Genomic DNA, 25749 nt, shown 5'->3' on the forward strand with positions numbered 1-25749 from the left:
ATAAAAACTACCTTTTCAGCTCTTTTTTTAAACTTTAAAACCTATCAATGTCTTTTCCGTAAAGCTATTTTGCTTTACAAAATTTTTAGCTAATAATGTTTTTCTTTCACCATTACTTACGGTGCTACAGCTTACCTTTAGTAAATTATAAGGCGTTTAGTTTTTTTTCGTAAAGCGTAGTTTTCAGTTTGGTTGCCACTATATTATTCTTAAAAAAGCAATCTAATCAGTTCCGGATCAGATTACGGCATAAAGTGCCGGCACTTTGGGTACGGTATCGTGTTCTCAATGAGTTTGTTAATATTTTCTATATCCACGAGGCATATTACTTTTATAGTTAATTATTCTACGCACTTTTTGTTTTATCATTGACAATAGTGATACATCATTTTCAGATAAATTATTTTATAAATTATCCCTCATATAAAAATAAATACTTTAAATAAGCAAACAGAAGTGAAAAATAGTCAAAATCAAAATATTTTTTCTAAATTTTGTAAATTTTATTTTATAAAAACAAATTTTTAAAAAAAATTATTTCTGAAAACAAATCTTCAAATTAAAGATAAATTCTGTGACCTTTGTAACTATTCATTTGAGTTTATTCTATTGCATAACAAATTGTGCTAAATTTATATTTAAAATACATAACTTCTTTTACATTGCTCTAAAAATAGTACAAACCTTTGATATTCTTTAGATTTATAATTAACTCCTCTGACCGTCTTCAATAATATCATGGCTTTGTAAATGAAATATATATTATTACAAGCAAAATGCCTAGGCAAAAAATGTAATCGAAAATATTCACTGGTCATCGTCAAATATTTAGCAATAGGGATATATACCGCAATTTTAACAGTAATATTTATTTATTTTAAATGACTGAGGGATTTTACGGTAATTATTACTAGAAAAATTATCATACATCAGAATTTTTGTTCCGTATCATGGTCCTGTAAGAATGGATGTTACGGTAAAAAAAACGGCATTCAGTTTACCAGTAATTTTTATCATAAGTTTTGCTAAACTTTTTACAGTGCAAGAAAAAAAATACTAATTAGGGGATAGGGTAATATGACCAAAAAATCTAAGGCTTATATCTCAGGAGTAATGCTTATGAATTATAAATGTCGAAATAAATTAAATCTCATATTTTGAACTTTGAGTTTGTCCGATTTATATCTACAAATATATTTCGTTATGTATATTATATTTTGTATGAAATTTATAAAAATAAAGCAATTAACAACAATAATAAAATTTACGTCACAATTATGTCTTTTTATTAAAGAAAAGCTATTTTCACTGGCATTGTGTTGCAACAAAAGTTTTAATAAGTAATAAAATATATCCTAATATATCCTAAGAATATATCTTAAAATGACCACCCTGCTAATAACATGTAGGACCACCTTTAGCCCTTAAAACTGCTAGCACCTGCAGTGGCATTGATTCCACAAGATGCTGATAGGTAGTCTGAGGTATCTGGTACCAAGTGCTCACCAACTGGTCCTGCAATTCCCTAATATTGCAAGGGGATAGAGTGGCAGCACCAAATTTGGTTTTCCAAGTAGGACCACAAATGCTCTATTGGATTAAGGTCAGGTGAATTTGGAGGCCAAGACATGACTTGAAAGTCACTGGAATGTTCCTCGAACCAATCCATGACGATTTGGCCCTTATGACATGGTGCGTTATCCTGTTGGTAAACACCAGCCCCCGCAGGTAAAACTGTTGCCATGAATGGGTGAACCTGGTCTGCAACTATGTTCAAGTAGCTTACAGACGTCAGGGATTGTTCTGTGAGGATTATGGGTCATAATGTGCCCCATGAAAACATTGTTCCTGGGCGAGAAACCATGAAAACTTGGGGGAGCCAATTGTTATAGATGGAGGATGGTCATAATGTAATGGCTCTTCGGTGTAAATGGGAAAATCCTTAAACTTCCCTTTTACTTGAAACAGAATAAGCAGTTCTTTAATTTAAAAAATTAATTTTCTTTCTATTTTTGGAAAAAAACTTGTCTAGTTTTATTATAAAACGCTGATAATGAATGTTCTTATAATGTGAGTAGTCATCATAAGCTGGAAATGGAGTACTTTAATAATTGGATTATCGTGAAAACTCATGAATCCCAAGCTCTGAGTTGCAAGCAACAAAAAGCTCAATCATACAAATAAATCGGATAATTTAAACAACATGTCAACATCCAAGTCACAACATAAGACAACTCCAAATGGATGGGATGCGTAAAGAAGGCGTCCATTACGATTTCAGTTAGAATAATTTCAAAAATCGTGACTTTTTCCACAACACTTTCAGAAAATAATATCGTGATGATGTTCAATTTCTAAATGGGTCATGTGTCAGTTGAAGGATCGTGAGAGAACATTTCCAGTTCGTAAATGATAAGTAAATGCATTTCTGCCACTCACAAGAAATCAAGGCTGCAATTTTTTTAACCAAGGATTTTGTTTATTGGGTTTATTTAGTTTAGGAGGAATTCATTTTTCATCATTTTGAAAGTTAGTTCAGTTTGAATGTAATTGATGGTGAAAATTAATCGATTGATTGAGTAAATATGTTTTTTTAAATGTGTAAAGACAAAAACAGATGAGGTTGTAATGAAATTTTAGATTTTTAAATGATTGTTTCATTGCATACAACGAAATTCAGATTTTAATTTATGCAAAATTTTCAAAGCTTTGTTATCAGCAAAATCGAATCAATGTTCAAGAAAAAAACCTTCAAAATTGATAAGTGTTTATTTTATTTTATAGTAATAACCATTTCTTTCTTTCTTAGAGTTGGGCAATTTAATCAACTTCTTTGATGACTAGTTTTAGAAACTGTTATAAGGTTAAAATCAGATTTTCAGATAAGAAGTTAGTAGCCCCCTATCTGTTAATTTAATTATAGTTTGGAAAAATTATTTGCATTTCATATAATTCGAACGTATTTTTGCCAAACTTAATTCAATAGTAATTTAAGCTTCTTCGTTATGTGTGTGTGCTTCTGTTTTACTATAGCTGTCAATATTTAATTTCGAACATTTTAATGCGACCTGCACTTGCTAACAACCATAAGTAAGAAAATGTTGCAAATGAAAAAATAATTTTTTTTATTTAATGCATTCAAGAATTTTTTTACTTATAGCTAGGGAAAATTTTTCGCTTTTCATATAATTTGAACTTATTTTTCACAAACATGCTGCATTCATTCAGCAGTAATTTAAGTTACTGTGTTTTGTATGTGTGTATTGTTTTACTATTGTAGACAATATTTAAGTTTGAACGTTTTAATGCGACTTGCAACGTACAACCATGAGTAAGAACTTGTTGCAAATGAAATTTGTTTTTTCTTTACTTAATTGAGCATTTAAGAAATAATACAAGAAACAAGAAAAATTGAAATTTTATTCCAAGTACTGCTTCAGATTTAGGTAAAAGTAAATTAAAATTGGAAATGGATCATAAAGTCAAAAAAAAAAAAAAAAAAAAAAAAAAAAAAATACTGACTACAAGGCAAAAGTGTCTTTTTTGTAGAACAAAAATGAACATAAAATATCAAATTAAAACAGTAAAATATTTTGATAAAACAACAAGGAATTACATGTAAAGGAAAGGATTTTGATAAAAAAAAAAAAAAAAAGCATTGGAAAGAAATGAAAAGTATGGAAAAGAGCATTGCTTTTTAGCTTTCTCCATTCTGTGGAGAAGCACTTTTCTTAAACAATATTAAAACCTAACGAATCTTCAAAATGAAAAAAAAAGGAAAATAATCAAAATTAAATTATTAAATGAAAGGACTGTGAAAAGTATTTTCAATATTAAGTTTTGAAATATGCATTATTTCCTAAAATGAAAAATTATTCGTTTTATTCGAAATAAGTAACAGATTTATCGCCTTTTAATATAAATGCTTTTTAAATTAATGAAATAAAATATTGAAATTTCAAAAAAGAGTGCGAAAAAACAGGCAATAATATTAAACGCTATGCTTTTTAAACCTTTTATTATATAATTGTGCCAAATTGCATTGCCTTTGGCTATTTCTTTTACAAAACGATGATTCGTGATGAAATCGTTTGGAAAAAGAATTTTGTCGAAACTTGTGACCCAACTGCCAGTTTCCAACTGATTTCTCCATCAATATCAAACGATATATCACGATTTTTTATTTTCCCCTTCCTCGAGCACCTGTTTGATTTGTATTTAATGATAGATTTCAAATAAAAACACACACTGATATTAGATTGCAGAGATGTTATCAGGTGTGGCGGATCTTTATCGGAAATAAATTTTATGTCTTGAGGTTGGAGGCTGCTTAACTGTAACTGTGATCGTGAACGGTTGCAGGGATTATAACAGGAAAAGTAATGGAGGTTTCTCAATCGAGTTAATGTAATATCTCAGTGGGTTATTAAATGGACACTTTTCTTAATTTATTGTGGAGGAATTTAATAATAAACGGGACTTTAATGCACGGAATTAAAATTTATTGCTAATATTAGAGTACCTCTAACGTCATTAACTGCACAATAATAAAAAGTTATGACAGAATTGAGTATTAAAACAATATATTTTATTAAAAAGTAAGCAATTTTTATAAATTTTTCGAAATTTCATCACTAATAATATAGATACCTTTTATATTTAAGGTTAAATAATTCATTTTATTAAAAACACTACTTTCTTATAATTTTTATAAAATCTAAAAAAGTAGTGTTTTAACAATATTTTTAATATTTTATAGAAGTTAGAGAAAACGCTCTTTTGGATCATGCTGAAAAATGCTGATAGTAATTAAAAATGCCGAAAAAGGCTTCCTAATTTCTATTTATGTTAAATTTGAAACCTGTTAAATTTGAAACTTTGAATATTACTCCTTAACTTAGTATAATTTGCTTATTGCCTGACTTATTCCCAGCTTATTACGCATTCTTTAAATCTTTGACCTCTCTTTTTAATATATAAACGTTTTTTTTTAAAAACCTGAAAAAAATCAATTTTTTTATTCCAAACCATGCACGGTCTGAGTAATTAGCATACAAATTGCCTTGTGATAAAAAAAGGAATAATTTTAATGTAAAAAGAATTTATCATGATTTCAAACAACTGTGTGATTTATACTTTTCAAGAATGGTCAGCAAAAATTATTTCATAAAGACTAACCTAAATATTCTTGAGCAAATTTGTCTAAATTCTTCGTACATCATCTGCCAATCTTATTTCCAACACTTTTAAAATCAAGGTTATTTTGCACACCCTTTCTTAGAATTAAGTATGATGTCATCAAAATATTACACTTTGTTACCTCTATTCAAATCATACCGAGATTAATACATACCAATAAAACCCTAATTTTATAAATTTCCTAATTAATAATTATTATGACAGATCGCAATTTATGTTACGACAGATCACGATTTGTGCTATGGCCGATCGCAATTTATAGGATATTTTGACAGACACATATTCGGAAATTGGTATTTCAAAAATTGACTTCAATATTTTACATACTATGCAATCATTCGCTGTAAAATAATTTGTCAGAGCAATATTTGGATTAAAAATATCTCTGTAATCACTGCTATAATATAGTTGGATTGGGAAAGTTTTCTAATTTGTTTTTAACTTTTGGCAGTAAATATGGTATCCTGAGTGAAAGATGTGACCGTTATAAAGCATAGCATAAACCTTTATTTGAATTGTTTGCACCAGAAAATCTTGGTTTCCTATTTAAAAAAAAAGTCTTTCAGGTAAGACCAAAAAAAAAAAAAAAAAAAAAAAAAAAAAAAAAAAAAANAAAAAAAAAAAAAAGAAAAAAAAAGAAAGAAAGAAAATGAGAGAAAAAAAATATCTAAAAAATATCTTTCCATATACTACATACTAATATGGTAAATTTTTTAAAATAATTCAAAATTATCCTCGTTCTCTAAAAAAATAAATAATAATAATAACTTTATAATACAGGATTAATTTTGCTGATTGGTTAACCCCTGCACAACTGTTTAATGCCAAATATCTATTACTATTGCAAATAAAATAAAAAAAAATCCAAAACGACCAATGTGATTCCAGGCATCAATCAGAGGATGGCGGAAACCCTGTGGATTGTGAGGGACCCCGCGACCTCACCACCGACAGAGAGAATTTTGATGAAACTGACAGATTGGGGTTTATTTCTTTCTCAATTGCTTCACATGAGTGTGTGGTGAGCAGCCATGATCTTCCACCACCAACTACGATTAATCAACTTCAGTGTTCGTAAAATACGGAAGGGTGCCTTGATGAATTGATTACATTGCGGAAGTTATTGCTAACTTAATATTTGGAATGTTCTCTATGGAAAATAATGAAGTGGGTGCCGTTTTGGAATTAAATATTTAATAAGCATTTAGGTGAACAGTTTGAGAAGAAGTGTTGTACTACCGCTCATATATTTCAATTTTTTTTAAAAAAAATATCAACATACCATAATATCATCATACCTCATCATATCCTAAAAAAAGTATCATCATACTGATAGTTTTTGCATTCTAAAATTACGGTAAAATAATCGACAGCAGCCTGTCCATCCAATTAACCCTAAATTTTACGGTTAGCAACCTTTCTATAAATTTACAGTTTTGAAACCGTTGTAACGTTTCTTCCCTTGTAGTAACCAACACTTATTTACATGTACGGTTTAATAAGAATTTTCTACTAACATGGAATTGAAACCATAAAAATGAGATTTCACTGGACATTGGAATTAGGTTGTGGTAGGGTTTTCGTTAGGTAATGGGCATTGAAGTTAGGTTGCAGTTGAGTTGTGCTTTGTCAAGGGAATCGTGAAATGTGGCTTAATTAGTTTATCTAAGGCGTCGTCTGTCATGAGTGATGAGAAATGCTAGACTTTTTTGAATTAAGCAGTTCTCTGGTGTGACCATCTCTGTGTGATTGCAACTTTCGTATTCCAATACTCCAGGGTTACCAATTGATAGTGCAGGATTCTGGAAAATCTTCATGGGTTGAAAGAATGAAGGAAATACTGTGGTGTCAACGCTGGGATTCGAAGCTCCATTTTGGGCCATGAGATTGACAGACTAACCTTCGCGGCTGAAGTATGAACTCAGCGACTAGGAACTAAATGTATTCTTAATTTATTTGCTACATACTTATTAAAAAAAGAGGGCACCTAATTCACGTAGGCTGTGGACCTAGTTGGCGTGAATTAAAATCATGTGTTTTAACCGTACTAGGCAAAAACAGTCAACAAACGATTTTTTTCACAGTTAACAGTTTTAATCCTAATTTTTTCAGGAGTACTTGACTGTTTTCGTTGAATATGACGAAATAATAATAAAATAAATTGTTCTTTAACCATTTTGCGACATTTCTAACAGTATCAGAGACATTTTAAAACACTGTTTCTTTTATTTCCTAAAATCCAGTTTTTACATTTTCAATACAATATTCATGAAGTTGTTTTTTGTAAAGCTGCTTCTATTCATTTTTCTATGTTTTGCCAAATCTTGTTCTTAGAAAAAAGTAAAAATAATATTAAAGTGATATCAAAAGAAAAGTATGAAGAAAAGATTATTACATTTGATCAGTATCATATTGAGTAAAATGCACATAAAACTTAAATATGATTTGGTTGCCCTAGATATGATTTGGTTGACTGTAACACTATTATATTATTTAAATAGTTATGTTTGTAGTTAAAATTGAAAATTTTAAATAAAAATAAATTGAATGAACATAGTGTGAGATAGATATAATAATATAGATTGCATATGTAGTAGAACTAGTTACAGTTAACTTTTTCAAATAATTTTATTTTAAACCAAGACTTAAATTAGCTTTAGAGTGCCTAATAAGTAAATGATTGGTACTAGATAATCCAAAGAACTAAATGTGAAGCCTATAAGTGCAGTACAAATTGTTTTTTTTTTAAAAAAAGCGAAAAATGTTTTAAATTATATAGGGAGTGTTTACAAATATAACAAAAACTTTTTGCCTAAATATACTTTCTGGGTCCAGTTAACCAAATATTTTACTTTTTTAAAACAGTCTTTGTCAATTATGAACGTAAAGTCGATGTAGAATTAAAAAAATTTCGTTGCAAACACTTTGAAACGTGTAATGTTTTAATAACTTTTTGCATGGATATTTTCTACATTGTAAACAATTTCTGATGAAATTACGGTAAAAAGTACCGGCATTCAGGGTTCTGGTACTTTCTACCGTAAAAGCCGTTTTTCCGTTTTGGGAACAAAACACCTGATATGTTATAATTTTTGTAATAATAATTACAAATGAAATCACTGAATTACTCTCATAAAATAAATATCACTCTAAAAATTACGGTACAAAATTTTACGCTGAAAATGGATTTCACGGATGATGCTCCCAATTTGTCGGTACTTTATACCGTAATTTGATTCGGACTTTTTTACAGTGCAACTAGTTATAATAAACTTATACAGATAAGTTAATTTTAAACCAAAAATTTAATGAGGTTTAAAGTGTCTTAAATAAGTAAATGATTGGTGCTGATTATCAGAAGAACTAAACGTGAAACATTCAAGTGCAATGCAGAAAATTAAAAAAAAAAAATTAAAAAAAACGCGGAAATTTTTTTAAATTGTAAAGTAAGGGTTTACAAATCGAACAAATACTTTATGCCTAAACATACTGGGACCATCAATTATTTTATTTTTTTAAAATTCTTTATCAATTGTAAATAATAAATCGATGCTGAATTAATGAGAATTTAAATAAGATCTAATTTCGATGTGAAAAACAAAATGTAAAATTTTACAATATGTAGTGTTTCGTTTATTATTTTATATGGATATTTACAGATTTTTTTCTAGTGGATAGTTGTTCATTAAAGTTTAGGGAACCATAAGTTCATAAAAATAAATCTTAAAAAATTTATAAAAATAAGAAAGTTTATGTTTTTTTTTCAGTAATCTCAGATTCTCATAAAGTGTAAATATCTCTTCTGGTCAATTTTCCACAAAGAAGAGACTTTTTTATTCTACTAAAACAGCAATTGGAATCCAGGTAAGAAACCCATATTTAATTTATTTAAAAAATATTTCGAATGTATTTTTGCGCTGTTAGAATTTTTATAGTTTTAAAATTCAAACTATTATAGTTCTTTTTTGATGGAGATAAATTAATTATTTATCCAAATCTTCATAAATAATTTGTCTAAATGTCTTGTGAAATTATAAGTGCTTTGAAAATGTTTTTTAATCAAATCATGATTTGTTGCAATATCATTTACGCTTATTGTCTATCTATTTACTCTTATTATTAATGCTTATCCATTTTTAAAATAACAACTATACAAAAAATATACACCCTCAGTTTTTTCAGCCGCCTTGCAATGATTATATCAATTGAGCAATAAGAAGTGTGAAATCAATTTTCAAGTAAAAACAATTCTGTCAAACGGTTGAGCAATATAACTAACCTTTTGTTAGATAGTGTCAACAATATGAATGTCATTAACCTAATTTTAGGAAAGAAAAATACAAAAAATTACTAATGAAGAAAGTTTAATTCATTCTTACTCAGAACACTTCATTTTCTTTTTTCCTTTCTTTTATCCTTGCATTTATCTAACGTTTTCAAAATTTCTAATAAAACTGGAAAGCCTTGTAAATGAGTTTTAAAACGCATTTTTGACAAGCATTTTAAGTGTTTTAGATGGCATGACCAATAAAAGTTTTATGCATGAATAATTATAAATATTTGTGGAAGCTCTATTTTTAAAACGAGGCGAGCTTGCCTATAGAATAGAATACAATATTTAAGTATGTTTTTCAATATACAAGTATTATACTAGTACATAAAAAACTGAATTGCAATATCTTAAGGATACTGATACATTACTGTTCTACATCCGATAGAAGTTTATTACTAATAGATATTATTGTGCTTGGAGTTATTTTTTGAATTCTGTAAATATGCTCCAATGTACTATGCTTTTTTTTTTGCATTCCACAAGGAGAATTTTTTTTTTTGATAATTGATTAAATTACTGCACAGTATTGTAATAACATTTATGATAAAAAAAAGCCATAATTTTTGCAATGAAAACCGAAATTTACGACATTTAAACAATTAATTTGCTTATTTTTTCGGTTTGTATGAAAACTGTTTAGCGGGAATTCTGGATTTCAAAATTACAGTTCTTATTACCACGCATTTAGCAAAAAATGCAAAACCGAAAAGTAGAGTTTGTTATATAAAAGTTTATTATGCGATGCTTTAAGGTATCGTAACAAAATGTCCAAGTTTTACTATATCAATTAAATGTTATCAATTGTTATAAAATATATTTTATTGTAAATTTCACAAATTATTACCAAAGTACTTCGGAGAAAAAACACAGAAAATTTTAATGTTTCCATAGAGCCAGAAGCACTGTAAATTTTACCATATTGTGACTGTTTTTACCATACTTTTTTTCTCAACGTATGCTTAGTATTTGTTTAGCGTATTATCAGAAAAAGCTTCAGTATATAATCCGTATAAAACTTACATTGAAGTCCTTATTTTGTGTGATTTTTCTGAATATACAAAGTTTTAACACAGTTTTATGCAACGTGTTATTTCAAACATTGCATGTTATATTGCAAACATCTTGGCGAACAAATTTAATAAATGTAGTTTCTCTATTCAATAAGTATTGATTGACTGTTAACTGATTTGAACTTTATTGATTTGATTGTTAAGTGAAAAATGGACATTTAAAAAAAATGCAACTTGAATTAATATTACCTAACTTCAATTAACAGAAATTTATTTGCTTTATTATTATTGTTCATAGAGAGTAGTTTTCTATTTTAAAAGAAACAAATAATAAAATTTATTTTCTAAAGAAATGGTTTCTTCATAAGCTAAGAATGGTAATCATTAATATCAGGTTAAAATAAAAAAATAATGTAGCAATAATGATAAACACATTTTCTTGCATTTCTGTGTATATGAAACGATAAGAAAAATTGTCTCAGAAATAAAATAAACGAATAAATAAAAACAATTTCTGGAAGTTATTTGTGTAGATTAAATTCAATATATTAAATTCAACGTTAAATGTTGCATCATGTAACTTAACGTTAAATGTAACATCATATAACGTATATAAGTAATATATACGTTAAAAATGAATTCAAATAGGAAGAGCATGTAACCTGTTACCTCGTGACTAAATTGAAAGAAAAATTTCTTACAGTTTGCAGTGTTTTTTAAAAAAAATTAACAAATTGTATTTTTAAAAGAACCAAAACCATGGAAATCTAACATATTTATTGCATTCTAAACATAAAATATCTATGTTAAGTTATGCCTTTCAAAATATAATTTATCTGAAATTAATAATTCTCAAAAACAAATTATTAAAACCAGAAAATGAAAGATTTAAATATATTTTTTTGAATAAATAATTAAGGACAGAAAATGAAATTTTTCAATAAATTCTTTTATTTTTTCAATTATCAATGAAAAAAGAAGAAAACAACTTTTCAAATTTAATACATTTATCTAAAATATCCCAAGTAAGTTTCGAAACAGTTCTTGAAAGATTGTTCTAAATTTTCAAGGTACACAATTAATAACTGCCATTACCTCTTCAACTAAAAACACAACTCAACCCTGATGATTGTGAGCATCTTGACCGTAACTGAAGACCAGGTAGAAATATCCATTACCTGACCTTTATCAGCATTAAGGTAAGCTAGAGTCACCAATTTGTATTTATTAAAAAAAGTAACAGCTTCAGCAATGCACTCGCAGCAATTTATGAACATTTAAAAACATTTACTGGCGACCCTCGCCAAAAAGCATGCCAAAAGGAATTGCTCAACTTACCATAGATGAAGATTGCCATTAACAGCTCTTGAGCAGAAAATTTTGTAGAAGTAAAGTGGAAATTTATGGTAAAAGGTGAAGAGTTTATTGCTCAATAGTGGATTCTGCAAGGTTAAATTGCAGCGTTAAATGAGAGGGGAGGGTCTAGGTGATCGTTTACGCCACGGCCTCCATGGGATACAAAAATCAGAAAATTTAAAGAAAATTAAAAAAACGGCCATAATTTTGACTGACAGTTGACGTGACCTGAGGATAATTTATGAGAAATGAGTTTTTCCTCTGTTTCATGTTTTTGAAAATAATCAATTTCCAGCTATCACTTACTGTAATGACTACTTTGATAACTAAATAATTCATTCATATTCTTTAAAAATAAAAAAACTTTATTGGAGATTTTATCCATTTCACCACAAGTTGATGTAAATGACAACTTTCATAGAATATAATTAAACTACGAAACTATCGTTTTTAAAAATATCGTTGATTAATTCATATCATTTTAAATATAATTTAGTACAATTAATCAAGAAAAATAATTGTGCGATACTTTGCTATAAATGGTACATTTACATGTGAAACAAATGATACTTATTTTTTTGCACAAATTATTTGAAGATTACATTCATTTAATAATTCAACACTTAAATACATAAATGAATGAACATAATTAAACAATAATTAAATGTTCGTAAATGATAAATTATAATAATTTCGATGGAAATATCAAATTATGTGGTAAATAAATACATCAAGATAAATCATGTTTTTTAAAAAATATTTTAAATGATTAAATTGCATCGCTTCAAAATATATTATTTAATATAATTTATGAATTGAAATTATTATAGACTAAATTGAAAGAAGCGTCATACTTTAACAAGCGCATGTGATGGCTACTATAATAAATAAGTAATTCATTTGTAATTTGTTTTGAAAATGTTAATTGAAGATTTCCGTAATTTAATAGTTAATTTATAATTACAGTTCCACAAGTTGATGGGAATGAGCTTCAGTAGAACAAAATTAAATTGATATTCATCATGGCTTTAATAAATATCTTAAACGATTCAGGTATTATTAAGAACAATAAATCAGGTAAAATGATTGTGAAATATTTTGTGATATGGTTGCACATTTACGAAAAAATCTACAAAATATCAAACTGAGAAAAAGTTTGGTTGAAACAACCAGAATATGGTAAATTTACCATGTTTCTGTCTTCACGGGAACACCAAAGAGCTCGGTAATTTTTACCAAAGCTCTTTGGTAATGATTTTGGTAAACTTAACAATAAAAAATAGCTTTATAATATGAGACAAAATTTGGCAAAATTTCGTAATTTTATCATGATACTTTAGCATGGCAAAAAAACCATTTATTCTGCTAAATTTACTTTTCAGTTTTGTATTTTTTTTACTAAATATGTGGTAACAAGGACTATAATTTTGAAAACCAGTATTCATGTTAAACCGTTACAATATAAATAGTAAAACTACCAAATGGTTGGTTTAAATGCTATATATTTTGGTTTTCTTATCCAGTATCCAGAATTATGGTTTTTCTTATCAGAAATATCATTGCCATACACTACGGTAGTTTTACCAGAATTTTTTTTCCTTTCATGTATATGAATGATATTATAGAATGATGGTTATACCATAATAATTTAATTACTTATAATTGAATGGGCACTATTAATGAATCATATAAAATTAGTTCAAGCAATTCGTAACAAATAGAATATATTTTGTGATACTGTATTGATTTTTAAAGCAATTTTACTTTTTTGTTGAATTTAAAGTATAAACCACTTCTTCAGTAAAATAAATAAGTAAAAAATGCTTTAAATTGGGAAATATTTTCAAGTAGTTTCATAATAGTAGCTAGCATCTTCTAAAAAAATAATAACTAGTACATAAGAATCTACTTAATCCAGATTAAGTCAAAGATTTTATCTTCCTGTGACCCCAAAATCCGAGATAAAGTGCAATAATTGCGATTATTAATTTTGTACATGTGGTATTATTCATTTTCCATTAATGACATCAAAGATATTCAGAATTAAAATTTAGATCTAATTAATTCCTTGCACGGGCTGAAAAAGTAACAATACGCTTCTATATTAAATCAACCGCAGGAATGTCACATGGTCTGCTTTTCGTGACGTCATTGAACCTGTTAATAGTCCTTTAAGAATAATCATTATTATTGTAGACTGGTGTGATTATTAATGATGGTCCATGTAATTGGGGTTGGATAAATATAAATATTACGCGCGCATAATTTATTAAGTGAATCATGTAACTTAAGGCATAAACGCTATACTTGTGTTGTATCTTATTTGACTGATAAAGTGAGATACTGCAAAAATTTGAATTAAACGTATAATGAAATTGAAGGACAGAGTGTAGAAACATATTAAGAGTCATTTTAGTAAATTAAGAGAAATAAGCTTCCTAATATGTAAGGAAAATCGGGAAAATTGAGTACTTTTAAAATGTTAGTTAACATATTCTTTCCCAATCTCTTCATACATTTTATTTATTTATTTGTCATTTTGAAAACTCTATTGAGTTTGAAGAAAAGTTATTAAAATTGATTTACTATTGATTAATGAATTTCATTTTATGTTTTAAGCTTTATTTTGAAAAGCGAATTTTGTTGATTATCCGCCAGAATTTTACAATTTTTACAAAATATTTACGTATTAACTTTTAATCAGTTAACATTTATTCGTGTTTTATTTGAAATTTCCATGTTTTTACCTATTAGGCTGGTAGACATTAAAAAAGTGAACAAAGTATACGGCATACAAAGCATCCAATCCAATGTAGTACATACATAGTATCCAATATATAACATCCAATCACTCCAATGTAGCAAAGCAATTAAGTATTGGAATTTGAAATTTTGAACCAAATCCAGAAGACAAGGGAACTCCTTTATCAAGTATTGAGAGAAATTTGCATTCGCGGAGGACTTTTTTTTGATGGAACTAGCCCGCATTTGCGTTATATGGAGAGGAAAATCAAAGAAACCTCCCACGGTTAACCTGACGACAAGGAGACTCTAACCCATGATCCGTCTACCACTGAGGATATTTTACGGCATCTCTGTGGTCGGGGAAAGCTTGGTGCAAAATTCGCATCGACCAGCCATCGCTGGCATTCGAACCCGGTTTACCTCTTTGGAAGGCGAGCACTTTATCCCATGAGCCACCACGACCCTTCTTGGGTATTTAAAAAAATCATACTTCTTTGCGTAAATTTACTAAGAAATTTAGAAATGTTGCAAAGTTATTTGTTTTTAAACAATCAAAAAAACTTAAAAAACTGAAAACCAAAACCCCATTTACATCTTCATTACCATAAGAATTATAGTTTTGTTTATAGTTAAAAAATTATAGGTGTTTATTTATTCATTAAAAACTTATTTTATAGCTTTTCATTAAGTGAAAAGTTATTTTAAATTTTTTGGAGACAGAAACGTCACTATTAAACGTCACTTCATAATTACTTAAATTTAAAACAATATTTTTAAAGTGATTTCTAGAAATTTCATTAAACTTTTTTGTGAAAATTTATTTCAGGTTTCAAGGCAAAAAAAAAATAATAATAAATAAATACATAAAATGACTATTATGTTGATATTATTATTTCTTAATTTTAATAATGGTTTCTAGAGACATATTAAGCCAATTGAAAGCAAAAAGTTATTATTTTAGAGAAAAGTTACGTTTAAAATTTCTATCATGCAAAACTTCACTACCATACAGAATCTATAGTTAATATTTGAAAGTTTAGGACACTATTTAATTAGTATAAAAATATTGCTTTTAAATTAGTTTCTTTAAATGAAAAGTAATGAAAACTATTTCATGATGTGATAAAAAGAATAAAATAATAATAAACGTGTAGGAAAAAGTATAATTGATGACTCACATAAGTGAATGTTAAAGCGCAGAGTGATTAGGGAAAATACGCCGGATGGCTCTAAGTGTCATCGGCCAACAGCTTCGGAAGCTTTGCGGTTGATCGTTTAACGATTGCAGTTAAAGTTAAAACCCGGAAGCTTTGATTTGATTTTCTCGTGATATTCCAATTATCTTTATTATTTTACTCACTCGTCACAAATTTAAAACTTATAGATTTCTTTTGTAATATTTCCTTCAATGAAAGTTTTATTCTTTTACATTTGGGTTGAAAAAACGAAGGCAAAAATGATAACTAAGAATTAAAGTAAAATAATTTCAGTTAAGGATTCAATATATTGTATGTATTTGAATGTGATTTTCCGCAACTAATTAACCCTTCTTAATTTTAAACTAGTTTTCTTTAAAAGTTCAAGTTATAATGCAAAATAAAATTATTATTATAACAATCATAGCAAAATGTTAACATTAATTTAAAAAAAAAGTTATGAAAACCTAAATCATAAGCTTTGAAAAAACAGTGTTCGTAATTATTATTATTTTTAAATTAATTTTTCTTAAATTATTAAACCTTTTTCACAAAAATTCTGTAATGTTTATTATAAATCTATTTCCTTTACTTACATATTTAGAAAAATATAGATTGGGTAAAAAAAAAAGAAACGAAAATTTATTTGATATTATATATACATTTGATATAACGGTTTTTATGGTAATTGTTTGCAGAAATACTTTTCGTTTTCAGTTTTAATAAACTATTATAAGTACCATAAATTATTTGAAAGGTATTAGATTTTGTTTTAATGTAATAGAATTTATTTCAATAATTATAATATTCAATAATCCAGATTATATAATATGAGAATTAATTTATTAGTGTTTTGAATGGTCGTTATGACCACATCTTTTCAAAAAATATGAATTTTTATGTTTTTGATAATTAGCGATTTAAGATGTTAAGAGATATTAGATCATTTTAATGATAGCTTAAAAAAGGATTATTATTAGACAGCAATTATTCGACCATTATTTCCCATGTTATACAATAGTTTCAGTTTAATATTCTAAGATTTTGCAATTATAAATCTATCTTTAAAGTATCCAATATTTAATTAATGAATTTCTTAAATTTCATCTAAATGAAGTTTACATTAATTTTATCAACTATTGCATATGGTTATAATAAATAGTAAAGCAATGGTTTGCTTTAAGAATACAACCAAAAAACTAATTTCATACAGAAAACTTTTAAAAAAAGTAATTCAGTCATTTAAAATCTTTCTAACTATATGATTTAATGGAAGAAAAAGGAATTAGAATTTGCGTCTAAAGTATTAGATTTGTTACAGCTTATGAGAAACTACGTTTTTTTTAAACTCAAATATCATCACGTATCCAACCAGCTGCGTAGTTGTTTACCAGTCTGATACCTGTAGAACAAGACAATGACAAGGTAATCTAGAAGAAACTATTACAAATGAAACATTTCCGAGCAAACGATAAAAAAGGAACGATTTGATTTGGACATGTTGACGAACGATTCTCTGTTGGAATTTGATGCAACATACTGTTCCAGAATGAAAAACGGTCCGAGACCTTTCAGGCCAGCCCATTCTGTGAAGTTCAAACATTTGTGCATCATCTATCTGCAGCAGCAATCATTTGAAACTGCTCATTATCTTGAAAGAAGACAGAAAGCTCTCAAATAAAAACAATTTAGGATGAGCATTCATTTGTAAAAAAGGTTCCATTACGTGCTGATAGATTTTAGTGTGCCAGGCCCAAATGACTTTTGACTCGCGGCGTGTTGCCATTCGCACTAAATAGATATTCATTTTGGGTGGACACCCTGATGGTTTGTCTAATTTGGCGTCTTAAGACTGGAGCTCTATCTAAGGCTTTTGTAATTAAGGGTGAGTTATATGGAGAGTATCGTACAATGAATATTAAACACATAATTGAGTTCCTAACCATGGATTGACTTACGGGAAAGGAAATGCAGGCAGAAAGAGACGAAAAACTGTTTCGAAGTAAGGGAGATATGAAATTGTTGACCCATAATTTTGTAAAAACATTTTTTTTAAATTTTTACTGAACACAGGGTGATTAGGGAGAAGATGAGTATAATTAACAATTTTTCTTTTTTGAAGAATGACAAAATAAAAACAAAAACAACCAGTTCACTTGTCTAAAAGATGTTATGTACATTTAGTGCAAATGATATAGAAAGAAATTTATCTTTTGTTAAAAATTGAGATATAAAGGTATTTCTAAAGGTTTAAAATGTGGGGATGTTGAGTATGATAAGCGGGAAAGATGAGCAGCCGCATAAATGCTCACATAAGTTACAACTTAAGCAATGCTGAACTTGTTTCTCAGCACATGATTCATAGAATATAGTATTGAATCACGCTTCTCATTTAATTTACTATTCTATGTATATAAGCAGACATTATTCTTCATTTCCTTATCAAACAAATATCAAGTAGTAATTCAGTTTGTTTTCATAGTATATATAATAGAACTATTATTATACAGCTAACTAATCGCAAAACTTATTTAAAGTTATTTATTATTATTATTATTACTATTTTTTTTAATGGCGGGCACTTGGAGCTATTGTCCATTGGCCACAGAAAGTGCCAGAACTGCTAATTCTCTTTTCGTTACCCAGTGGGCACCTGTGGCGAAGCCACGGCGGTGGAACAGCGTCGCCCACGTCACACTACCACAACCCGTTTATAGGGCGGGTCACATTCACACACAAAGGAGAAAGGACATAGAACACAGATAGAGGGAAAGAAACATCCATGCCTTGCCCGGGATTCGAACCCAGAACCTTTCTGATGCAAGGACAGTTCCCTGCCCCCTACACAGACTGGTCGGCGTTATTTATTATAAAAACCATGAAAAAGTTTTAAAATATTTGCAAACTTAAAATTTCAAACTTGGTAGCTACACTGAGAAAAAAAATGTATAGTAAAAACTACCAGAATAAGGAAAAATTTACCGTGTTATATTCTGTAGAAACTGAAAATACTAAAAAAGTCGGTAATTTTTGCCGAAGTGCTTTGGTAATTATTTTGATAAAATTGACAATAAAATATGATTTTATAATATCTGATAAAATTTGGTAAATGTGGTAATATTCGGTTAATTTTATCATGATCTCATAAAGCATAAAATAAAAACCCTTTTTCGAATAAATTTACTTTTCGATTTTGTATTTTTTACTAAATGTGTGGTAATAAGAACTATAATTTTTAAAACTAGAATTCCTGGCAAAACATTACACCACACAAATTTCAATGAATAAAATCAACAAAAGAATTTTTTAAAAATTTTTCAGAAGTATTTACTAGCTATTTAATAATAATGAAGAAAATCATATAATTTTCCGTAGATTATGATGAAGAAATTAGAATTTCTTTTCTGTTTGACAAGGACTCATAATTTTTAGTTTTTTTTTATTGTAACTAAATAATGTAAGCTAAGATACATATGATTAATATTATTTCACGAATAAAGACACAATATTGCATCAAGTTTTGTTCCTTTTAGAGGAGAATTAGGATTACAATGCATTTAAGGATATTTAATTTCATTTCTATTGCATATCAAGTGGAGAACTTTTATGTACATACACATATTGCTAACATCATACACATACACATATACATACACATACACATATTGCTAATGTCAAGATCTTGTATACATCAAAAAGTACTGTCATCACAAGTTTTGATGTTAAAAAAAAATTAAGATATTACTCTTTGTAAAATATCTTTATAATATTTCACAAAAATTAGACTTAATTATGGACAAATAATAATTTAATAATATTACTGTGAATTTTAAGAAATTCTTACTACGCATAATTTATATTAAACCGTCAATATATAATTTTCATGTGATTCTGTAATCAGATAGCTTTTTTCTGTTGTTTTGAATCATTCTTTTAAAACTATAAACCTTTATACATAGTCATAACAATTAACTTTCAGTTATGAAAATAGAGATAAACTAGAACTTTGAACCATAATCCTTTAAATATAATCGCAACAAATAACTTGCTGTTATGAAAACAGTAATAGATTAATATTTTTGCACAAGTATTAGTATGTTAAAGTTTTATAATTTATTCAATGAATCAACTACTCATCAATACCCTATCTGCTATTATTTTATTATTATTTCGTCACCTTCGAAAAATGATTTTAAAAAGTAGCATCACATAAAAATTATCCAAATGCTATATTTTCTAGAATTTACTATAAAGATAGAGGTTGCGTCAAATATAAAATTGCGGTAAAAAATTCGAAATCAAACTACGAATATAATAAATTTACGATCAAATATACAAATTACGAATAAAGTATACTGGCACTAGGGGTGACAGTATACTTTACCGTGAAATCTACTTATACCTAAAAATGCTGTACCATTATTTTTACAATAATATTTATTTAATTACAGTGATTCAGTTATTTTACAGCAAATAATGTAAAAATAACAGTAAAGAGGATTTTTTCCCCGTTGAACTTTAAGATCAAAACGGATTTTACGGTAAAAAGTACTGGCACCCTAAATGCCGGTACTTTATACCATAATTTTATTCAAAATTTCTTCCAGTGTATGCAATGCCACTTTTTAAATTAATAATCACTCAACTATTTATATAAAATGCGTTTTTCATTAAAAAAATTATTTTTAAAGTTAATGAACCAACATATTTCATCAAATCAAAACTATATTTTATTAAATATATTTTTAGACTTTAATTATATTTAGCAGTAAAAACGAAAACTGTTACTAACATGCATTTTGGAAAAAGCAACAAATCATTACATTAAAGATTGAGTGTTACAATTTTTCAAAGAATAGTGAATCAAGTTTCACAGTATAGAAAGCATTAATAAAGCCAATTTACTTTATTTTACACTGTTTAACATTCTGCTCATTTAGAAATTATACTTAAGACACAGTTAAGAAATTGGACTAAAGAAAAAATAAATTCTCAAATATTTGATGCCAATAAATAAGCGATAAAATGCTCTCATGCTTAAAAATAGGCAATTTATCCCCAATCATTAGTTCCAGTTTTTAATTTCGTAAAATAACTAATGGATTCGGTTTAAATCTATTTATAATAACTAGTACCAAATTCAGAGTAAGATCTATATATTTTTTTAACTATGCTAATTTAAATTAAAGTCACAGAAGTCTAAATATGAAATTTCACGGTCCAAATTAGGACATTAGCCGATTTTAATAAAAACATAATTGTTTTTGACTATGAGTGACACAGAGACAGCTACTATCAATTTCCGATAAGTTATCGATATCATATGCAGAGGTGATCAATTTTTGTTGCTTATAATCAATTAGCTTATGAGTTATTGCGCAGTATGTTATTGAAATCAAAGGGAGCAGCCGGCACTCCTAATTCAGTTATTCGAAAATAGAATTCAAATGAGATTTATAGGTAGTATTGACAGCGAATTATGCCGTTTGCCAGTTAATATTTATAAGACAAAAGAAAATACTTATTTTCAATGTCAAATAATTAGTATGCTCGTAACAAAGCAAAAAAAAAATATTCCCAATTATGCAACCATTTTGTAAATGAGCATTATAACAGATGTTAAATTTTTTATATTAATATTTGAAAACATTTTGAGGTTAAAAATAAGAAATGATAAAATTACGTTTAGACATTGGAAATATTGCGAATGCCAAAATTCGTGCCCAAATGTCAAAACCTGTTTAAAAATATTTGTTCAAATTAGTATATTTTTAAAATATTCAAAGGTTGTATAATGTGGAACTTATCCGTATGTTTGAAATTTTACGGAGGTATATAAAATTTATATAAATTAAAGATCACTACTAATCTATGCATATTCATCTAAAGTTCTGCTTATATGGAAGAGGATATGATCATGAATAATATATGAGGAATGGTTTTATGAATTTGTATAGACATGAATGGAATTAGGAAATGAACATGAATTGGAATAAGATATAAATATGAAAATGAATAGATTGTGAATACGAATAGAATATAAATACGAATAGCATATGAATATAAATAGAATTATGAACAAGAAAAGAATATGACGATAAACAGAATAGAAATACGAATAGAATATGAATAGGAACAGAATATGAATGCGAACAGAACATGAATACGAATAGATTATAGTCATATTTAATTCAATACTAACAATTTAAATTTCTAGTGAAAACTTTTCATATGTTTATATTTTTATAGATTTGGTTTGAAAGACAAATGAATTTTAAGTTGGAACGACTGGACTCGTAAAGCGTCGGTAACTTATGGTTTATTAAATTTTTACAAGACTTTCGACGAAGAGAACGAACTGATTATGAGCGAAATATTTTAATTTAATAAAATGTATGACTTAAAATATTTCAAACACATTAAGTAATCTCCAGTTTAAAATTTTCCTTGTTCTAGATCATCTAAAAAAATAGAGTTATAGAAATTTCAGTGACTATCATGAACAGAATATGCATCTGTTTAGTATGAAATGATTAATTTATTGTGTAGTTAAATGTATACCTTTTAAGCTTGAATTCGTTAATTTAAAATAATAACAAACAAACTTTCCTAAAAAAATTTTTGAAAAAAAAATATCACTCATTGACACATTTTAAAATTATAGCGTTGACAATTTCTCGAACCTCAGGTGCACTTTTAATCCAAGAGTTTTAGGCATGCAATTTAAAAAGTTTTGGAAAACCTATAGTGAAGTGGCCTTTTGAGTTGAGAACTTGAAATAGGGAGTTAAGTTATATTGTCTTCACAGCGACAGCCATTCTTTAAGTCACTTGTTTTTGTAAGGGCGTGGTAATCAATTTATTAGCTGCTCATTGTTATTTCACAGCTATATTTTATTTTTTGAATACAAGATGAACACTTCAGTGTAGGAAGTTAAAAAGCTTTTAGACAGCGAAACATTACTTGAGAAATATATATGTCCATCCCACACAAATAAATTTTTTCCGAACTCACGATATGCCTGCCACGGTCAAGCTCAACTGTGACGAAAAAATGTAATTTAAGAAGAAATATCCCTAAGTAAGTAACAAAGTACTTTATCTACAATAAATCTGCGAAGTTCAGGGTTAATTTAAACTGAGTACCCGAAGAAAAAAAGTCTGGTAAAATTGCCGTGTATGGTAATGATATTTTTGGATAAAAAAAAACAACAACATAATTCTGGGTAATGAAACCAAAATATGCTGTGACTAAACCATTTATTTGGTAAATTTTCTGTTCATATGGTAACCGTTTACTAGAAATTTCTGATTTTAAAATTACAGTTCTTATTACTAAACATTTAGTAAAAAATATGTAACTGAAAAGTAAATTCAACAGAATAAATAGTTTTTATACCATGCTCTAGGGTATCACGTTAAAAATTGCTCAATTTTATCACATTTACCAAATTTTATCACATATTAATAAACTATATTTCATCAATAATTTTACCAAAGCGCTTCTGTAAAAAGAACCGAGTTTTTTGGCACAGAACCAGAAACACTTTCAATTTTGCTATATTCTGATGATTTTGACTGTTGTACCTTTTATTTTTTAAGTATTGTAATATTTTTTACCGAAAACCATTTACAAGCAGTATGGTTTCAAAAGAAATTTCGACGTCTACCCTGGGACTCGACCCTTCGTTCTGTCGATCATGAGATTGAAAGATTAGCCCTCTCGGCTATAATATGTACCCATCTTCATGGAACAAAGTGGCTTCATTAGGGGAGTCTAATTGGTGTTATAAAATTCTGATTGTTAAACCGTATTAGGTGAAAGCAGTTAATAAACGGTTTTTCTCGCAGTTAACAGTTTGGATAGCAACTTATTTATGGCTATTTGAATGTCAAATAAGATAAAACGAAGGGAAATTATGGACATATGAAGAAAAAAAAAGGGGGGAATAATAATTAAAAAAATAACATACAACTGATTAAAAAAAAGAGAAAAGAAAAAAGAGCTCTTTTTTGCGGATGTAATCGTGTGGGCTATTGAAGAGATTATATCTTTTTTTTCCGGTTTTTTTCCTCCTTTTCTTTTTCATCCCAAAAATTTCATCCTTTTTTTTTTAATCAGTTGCATGTTATTTTTTTTATTATTATTTTCTCCCTTTTTCATGTGTCTATAATTTTCCTTCGTTTTATCTTCATTTTGAACTTATCTAATGAGTTCTGTTTACTTGCAGCTTATGCGCAATAAATGAAACTTATTGTTTTTCTTGACTTTCTTCGTGTTTTCTTGTATTTATTTATTTATTATATATATATATATATATATATCGTAATTTGAACTAATTTAATANTGAGGAAGCATGAAGTGGTTCAGAATTCGAAGAAGCTGCAATTTTCCAGTATCTGGACATTTGTTGATGAATTTGCTAAGCGATTTTGTGAGATCACTTTTATGTGCTCGAATGGCAGATTAGACAGTTTAAAAAGCGGAATAACAGAAATTCAGGAAAAATAATCTGAGAGACGGGAAGTGTTTTTGTATATGTGATGTTTAGGATTGCTGATCAGCTAATTTTATTTTGTGCGCAAGACGAAGAGTAATAAAAAATAACACATTTTTTGTTACTATATAATATTTTTCAGTCATTTATTTGAATAATGTGTAATAAAAGAGAGGAGTTTGGAACAATTAGTAAAATTGCCTGTGTAATGGATATAGTGAACTCCCGGTTATAGTGAACCGAGATTTCAGTCCCTTGAAGGTTCACTATAGCGGGGTTTGACTGTAGATATATATATATATAAATATGTATATGAATACGTATATATATGTAGTATATATATATATATATATATATATGTATATATTTATATATAATATTTTATAAGTATTTATTTATCATGTAATTTAATAATGATCGAAATGCTTTTAATTTGTAACATATAATTTTGGGACAACACTTTAAACTGCTATCTTTAAAATATAAAATTTGAATCAAATCAATCGAATAAATTAATTAAGTTTTTGCGAATTTCGAAAATTACTTTTCTTGTAACATGAGATCAAAAGTTTTTCGGTATCCAAACTTCAAGCTTTAATAATAATATTTTACACTTTTACTATTAGGTATGAATTTGTTTTGAAATTTAAAAATATAGTTAAATTGATATTATAATATCAAATTTTAAAAAAAAAATGCTTTCGCATTTTATTATTGTACTATTTTACCTACTGTCTCTTCATCACATGCCTCCTACTTATCATGTTCAAACGCATATATTTATATCATATTTCATTTTTTCTACCCATATAATATTTTCTAAGTATTTAATTTAGGACATGTAGTTTGAATAAATAATTCCAGTATTATTTGTTAAATTTTAAACAAAATTTGTTGACGACTGCCGGTACAACTGATGTGCCCAAATATTGAATGTTAGCATACAAAGCTACGTATCCAAAATGCTTAAGATGGCCATTTTTATTAAAAAATTGACTTCGTTTTAAAGGTATAAAAGTTTGAATAAACTATCTAAATAATTTAAAATAGTTCAATATTTTAATTAGTGTAAATTTTATAATAATTGAACTATCGATTATAAATTTATTGAAAAATCGAACAATCCACTTTTGTATTGATGTGTAATACTAAAAAGAATATTAAAAAAAGTAAGCATTAAGTTAATTTCCTATAGTCAAACACAACTGATAAATCTATATTTAATTTTAATTTTGTGTTCTTGGTTAATTAAAATGTCTTTTTTTACAATTAATTGGTAGCACATAATTTGTTACAATATCATTCAAATGTGGCTAATCTAAGGATTATTTAATGATTAAGCAGACTCTTATTTGATAGAGCTTAAAAGGAAAAACACGAATAAAAACATGGCATCCGACATATTCCGGAATA

The 25749-nt window shown here is 27.5% G+C and overlaps 1 protein-coding gene and 1 long non-coding RNA gene across 4 annotated transcripts in view; one reads left to right on the forward strand and one right to left on the reverse strand.

Moving 5' to 3' along the window:
• The window catches only part of LOC139426296 (uncharacterized), a 119189-nt gene that overhangs the window by 61693 nt on the left and 31747 nt on the right, over positions 1 to 25749 (forward strand). Inside the window, exon 1 of one of the 2 annotated variants that reach the window (XR_011637517.1) lies at positions 11608 to 11741. The exons of the other annotated variant lie outside the window; for it this stretch is intronic. This is a non-coding gene — a long non-coding RNA (uncharacterized lncRNA). Of the gene's footprint in view, positions 1 to 11607; positions 11742 to 25749 lie in introns of those variants that run through there. 2 annotated transcript variants of the gene reach the window in all.
• The window catches only part of LOC107455074 (cyclic AMP-dependent transcription factor ATF-3), a 99683-nt gene that overhangs the window by 58236 nt on the left and 15698 nt on the right, over positions 1 to 25749 (reverse strand). The window lies entirely within an intron of this gene.

This window comes from Parasteatoda tepidariorum, chromosome 8, assembly GCF_043381705.1.
Source record: "Parasteatoda tepidariorum isolate YZ-2023 chromosome 8, CAS_Ptep_4.0, whole genome shotgun sequence".
In the NCBI taxonomy this organism is placed as follows: Eukaryota; Metazoa; Arthropoda; class Arachnida; order Araneae; family Theridiidae; genus Parasteatoda; species Parasteatoda tepidariorum.